Genomic DNA, 5,777 nt, shown 5'->3' on the forward strand with positions numbered 1-5,777 from the left:
GAAACTGTGGCTCATCATAGTGTACCCTGTGGTTACCTGTAACAGAGACAAAAACCTGAACATCCAGGTGGATTTTGCTGACCTTTGAGAGACTGAAGGGTGAGGTGTATCTGTCCTGTCAACCCGTATCCAAACCACAAAAGGAGGGAGGGGGTGAGGCCATTGAATTTATGTTTTTGTTGTTGTTTTCACAGTTAGGGATCTACTAAAAAGCTGGCCATCACCAATCTGAAAAGAAGGAGGATTAACACCTACTTGTTTTATTGTTAGTTTTGGATGGTCAGCAACAAGCGGAAAATGACCAGGTCGGTTATTAACCTCTTTCAGTTCTAGTCTGGGAAACAGTGATGGTAGCATATGGATAGGTGGCGAAGGTTTCTTAGATAAGTCTTTTTAAAGGCAGTTTAAGCACCTGGAAAGGGTATTAGTACCAGTAGATCACACCTGTATTTTAACAAGACTCATCCGATCTCAGCTATCTTTTACAATTGTGTACCTTTTATCTTAGGGATCCCAATCCTGTGACACAGTTGTAGAGAAGCGAACCTACAGCTTGGCTGGCCAATCACGACAACAAAAGAAGCTTTGGCCTCAGCCCTGGTGTTTTAAATCCCTCCTTCTCTGTGTGCTTTAATACCCTGTTGGCTCGACAACAATCTCTCTTTACAGGATTTCAGGATAAACGGAGTATTTGGAACAGTAGGGGAGAGGTAAGTAGTGTACACGTGTAACCAACTCCTGGGCCTATCAGGTGCAAACTTGTGATGGAATTTGTCATGTTTTATTTAGTTTCAGCAGGATATCTTACATTTTGGGCCAGATCGCAAACAAAGGAGAGAATATGAGTGCCTGACCGGTGTAGTGAACAGACGGGTGGAAGTCCTTCTTTTGTTTCTGTGAAGCGATGTGTGCCACTCATGATAACAGGTTATCAGCGAGGATGATTAATGTACCTGTCTTCAGTGGCTGGCTTCTCCCACTTTTACACTTGCCTGGGGCAAAAATGGGAGGGGGGCAAAATTGCTTCGCTCTGACCCATTTTTATGTTATCCTAAACTAACACCATGCAAGGTTAGACTAAAGAGCTTGCACTGGGAAAGTATATCGGTCTCGAAATTGTCAGCCCGAAGACCGGGGTTTACAACCTTTATATCGTCCTTTCCTTCCCAATATTCATGTGGATGGCGTTTTCTAGAAATTCTGTTTCGGCACACAACGTGTTTAGTACAGTTTGCTTGAGGCTCAGTTTTTATTTTATTTTATTTTATTTTTTTTTTTGCGTTTCACTTGTCTCTCATGTTGTTGTCGTTTCAAGGGGCTATCCTCAAATCCTACGCCCGAGCTGGTGGTTGTGGTCCGAGGGGAACTGTGTCCGATAGCGCGTAGCTCCTCGTGTGTTGTGTCAGTAAGGCAGGGTAGTAGGGAGGGAGGGCAGCGGAGTGACTACCTGTGTACCGGCCCGGTCACGTACACACGTGGGTAGGGCTGCACCCAGGCCGTACTGTCTGCTACACGCTACAGGCACGGAATCTGGCAAGTATAGCCTAGGTGCCAGACTCTTTCCACGGGCACAGGGTAAATATGCCCCAAAGGAAATGCTACCACAGCCCCTCAGTTAGACCTGGGTGCCAGGCTGCCTTGTACACAGGCCAGTTCCTCGGCTCCAGGGCCAACATGCCCCAAGGACAGTATACCACGGCCCCCTCAGTTAGACCCTGATCCCGGAACACTAGCGTGCTATATGCCTGGCATCAAGGCTAACAGAGCCGGGTGTGTAGCGTTAACAGAAAACAAAGAAAGAATAAGAAAAGAAAAGAAAAAAAAAAACTGAAAATGTGATGAACGCAAAAGAAACTTGTTGATTCCTGTTGCAAATCTGTCATTAATATATGATAGTCATGGATACAACCTTTGGCACTGAAAGTCTGTGATTGTACGCACGCTGCCGTCTCCATTGTTAGGGCGCATTATATCGTACTACGTACTCCGGAGTAACCCCAGAGGAAGACGCTAGGTTCTTGTCGTCATTCTTCACCATCCGTCCACAAAAGAGGGCCCTGTCCTCTCCCGTGTGCTGTGGTCAATATATACAACCCACGAGAGGACCTTTAAACACCGCTGATCACTTTTCTTCTTGTTGCTATTTTCCCTTCTATTACAATAACCCCAATATTATCTTTGTGTGGAGCTCACTACGCGGAGATCAATACAAAGCAATGAAATATTAATACAGCGGCGGGCTGCCACGCTCTCGCCTTTGGCGGCCAAAATAAACGCTTGCTGATTTCAATTGCAAATCATAGAAAAAGGGAATTCCTCGGTTTTTACGTACAGTTTGGGACGGCGTTGCGTGCATGAGATATCGTGGCGCGCGGGAAGAGAGGGCGAGACTGCGGCCGCGGTATGTTTGGTCGTGCGGTGTGGTGAGCACGTTGTGTATAATTCTGAAAGTGTGTGTGTGTGTGTAGGGATGGGCAGAGTCATGGGCATGGCGGTGGTATGGCTCGCCTTGAGAGAGTTTATTTACAGAACAAGCGGCTTAAACACCGGCTCAAATCGGTAGAAACCATCGCAGCTGATGTTTGCTCTCCGTATTTCTTTTTTTCATCCCAGAGTCTCTGTTTTCCGTCCCTTCCCAGAGACAACGGGGTATTTTTCTCGCCGGTGAAATATACAATATTACTTACAGAGAGGATCGAGTCGGGAGAATTCTGCTGAGATTAAATTAGTGACGGAGTCGCTTTAGGAGAGGAGTATATAGGGAGGGTTTCTCGCAATAAATATGGCGACAGAAGGACTAGTTGCCCCCCGGGGGCTCGTCCACTAAGGGCCGGCAAAGCAACACGGGCAGCCCGGAGCTCTCTCAGTCCTTTGAAGCCGGGATAAAAAAGCTTTTCCACTCTGAGTATTGAAACGGTAGTCATCGAGGGACATGGCTTGGCTGGGAAATTGAGCTCGGAGGTGGTGGAACAGAAGAGGAGAGTGGTGGAGGTTTTATGTTTCACAGAGACACAGCGGTGGGGCCTGAGACTCCCATAGCCGCCGGGCACGGGGCTGGCTGTGGACGTACCTGCCGAGCACTCAGCTACAACGGGACATTTTTTCCAGCTCTGGCGACATTTTTGCGTGTCGCTGGCTGTGATATCGTTTTTCAGGAGAGAGGAGGCAGAGAGCACGTATCCTTCGTTTCCTCTTCTGTGAACTGCAAAGCCGATTCTGCTTCAGTGGGCTCGGCTGCGCTGATAGGCAAACATCAACGCTGTTACAGGCGTACTAAACCCTGACTGCCTCCCAAAATTAGCTCCTTTTCACGCACATGTGCCCCTGATCCCTAATCCGCGCGGTTTTTCCCCCGCGGTCCCGGGAGGACCTTCAATTCAGACGGAAATTTTGTCTTTCCCCTTCAGTGACGACCTCCTCATCAGAAGTGCGCGCTGCCAGCTCACGTTTGATTGCATCTCATTTTTGTTGGCCCTGCTTTCACTGGCTTGTCAATTTTCTCAAGTGTTGTAGGCAAGGAGCAAAAGGGAAGGGGAGGAAGAGGAGGGAAAAAACACCCATCGTGGGCCCTTAGCGCAGCTGGGAAAGGGAAGGCGACGCCTGCTGGAGGCCTCCAAACTCCCCGCACCGGGTCTCATTCACGGTATACTGTTTCACCAAACAACCTGCGCCCGAAAAAACGCAACCACCTGCCCTGGGTAGGAGTTATTTATGGCGCTGCAAACGGGCCACTAGACCCGCGGTGTTGAGAGCGCGCCCCGGCCGGTCGTGGCCTGGCGCCGGCTGCTGTGGGGCGCAGGCAACTATAGCCATTTTAATGGCTTCTCCAATCATCCATTTGTCAGCCAGCAATATTGTGGGTCACTGGTTCAAATGCCAAAGGCAAGGGTTAGAACGGCGTGCTCGGCCAGGCTGTCACGCGGACACGCAGCGCCGAAAACAGAATCGTGACCATTTCTCATCCTCACAGGGGAGCAAAATAAGCCACTCCGTTTTTATTCCATCCTATTTGCCGTGAGTGAGGTGCGCTCCCGGACGATTTGAGGACTCCCCTTACCGAAAAAAAACAGCCCTGGTTTAATCACTTCTTTCCTCATCGCTCCAAGACAAAACCCGTTATCTCACGCATGCCATCCCCGCAAAACAGTTTATAGCATGTGCCAGCAAAGACGTGCCTTTATTGCAGTGGTATGTCATTGCCCCAGGGTCAGTGATAGTGGAGGGGTAGAAATCCGCTGTTTCATTGCAGCTATACTAACGGCGGATTGTTGACTTTCGCTATCCGTACACCGGGTTGGAAACTAGGGATGACAACATACCTCCCTCTTGGAACACTGGAGGGTCCATTAGTTCTAGCCCCTCTAATGCCCTATTTACAAGCCGGCGTCCACTTACAAAATATTGCCCTCATCTCCACCCGGTCGGCTGCGTTCAAACGAACACGCCAGCTCGGCTTGCATCGTGCCACAGGGATGTGATAAACCCTGCACCAACACCCCACCGATACTCCAACAAAGGTCACCCCTCCTTCCCTTCCAAATGGACTCTCCCGTCTTGACCGTCCGTCGATATGTCGTTTCCAGCAATCTGACCCCTCTCTCTCTTCACACGATCGAAAATTAATGAGAGCTCCGTAATATAATTACAATTATGAAATAGATCACGATGACCTCTAAATACTGCCGGAGCGTCAATTTTCCCGGGGAAATGTGAAAGGGTTGGCCTTTGGCGCCGCGGGGCCAAATCCCCGGTACGTGCGGGCCCGCCAGGCCACGGGCTTGATATGTTTGTCCTCCGCTTCAAATCACACAAAAGTGGAGCTCTTCTTCCTGTGCCCCCCTCCCACTTTCCGATCGGATTTGTACAGTTGTGACTTTCCACAGAGATTGGGCTCTGCAAAGAAGTTCATTAACTTCATCCTCTTGGGGTTTATATAGGCCTGTGTACCCCCAGGAGTCATACTTCATGCAGAAAAAAAAACAACGCTCAGCTAAGAAAAAGAAAACGGACCACCGGTTTGCTCAACTTTGGATTTGAGCGTGACCGCACGATTTTCAACATTTTCTGCTCCGATTTCATGTGCGCATTATTTACGTTATCGACTTTGTTTTACTTGGCACTTACGACGGCGTGCGGATTCTAAGCCGGACGTTATGACTGAAGTAATCCATAAAAGTTGTCGTCAGTTGGAAGGTGCCGAGAAAGAGTTTTTGTCAATAAAAACTGTCGTCAGCTGCGACATCAGAAAAGTAGATGATAAAAGTATATATGTCGTATAGATTAACTGCAGTACGCAATACGCCCTTGCTTGACTCTCCGCTACTCCCTACTAGCTAAAAATATGAAGAACTTTGTCGCAATCATAAATGATTTTCCTTTACAAGTCATGAACTGATACGTGTTTTTCTTGGATAGGAGTGATCCAAGTTTATGTATTGGAAACCAACTCAGAAAATTGACGGGGCGATTTTGCAGTGGAGCGAAAAAATAAATTGGTCGCCCGGCTCAGTAGGGGTGGGATGCTGGGTAGGGTAGTTCTGAAGGCAAAAAGCTTTTAGTGGTCGGAAATTACAACAAACCGACAGCTCAGCGTTGGGCGTATGGGGAGGCAGGGCTCAATTTGGAGCCTGGGGCCACCTGCCGTGTTGTGCCGAGAAAATTGGGCACCCGGCGCGGTGGACCCTCCTCCCGGGCCGCCACGGCTGTCCTAATCCCGCCTAGTGGGGCTTGATTATTACCCTGTAGCGTAATTGGGAATGTCCTTCGTTTGGGGTCTG

This window comes from Branchiostoma belcheri, unplaced genomic scaffold (assembly GCF_001625305.1).
Source record: "Branchiostoma belcheri isolate BF01 breed outbred unplaced genomic scaffold, Haploidv18h27 scaffold114, whole genome shotgun sequence".
Classification (NCBI taxonomy): Eukaryota; Metazoa; Chordata; class Leptocardii; order Amphioxiformes; family Branchiostomatidae; genus Branchiostoma; species Branchiostoma belcheri.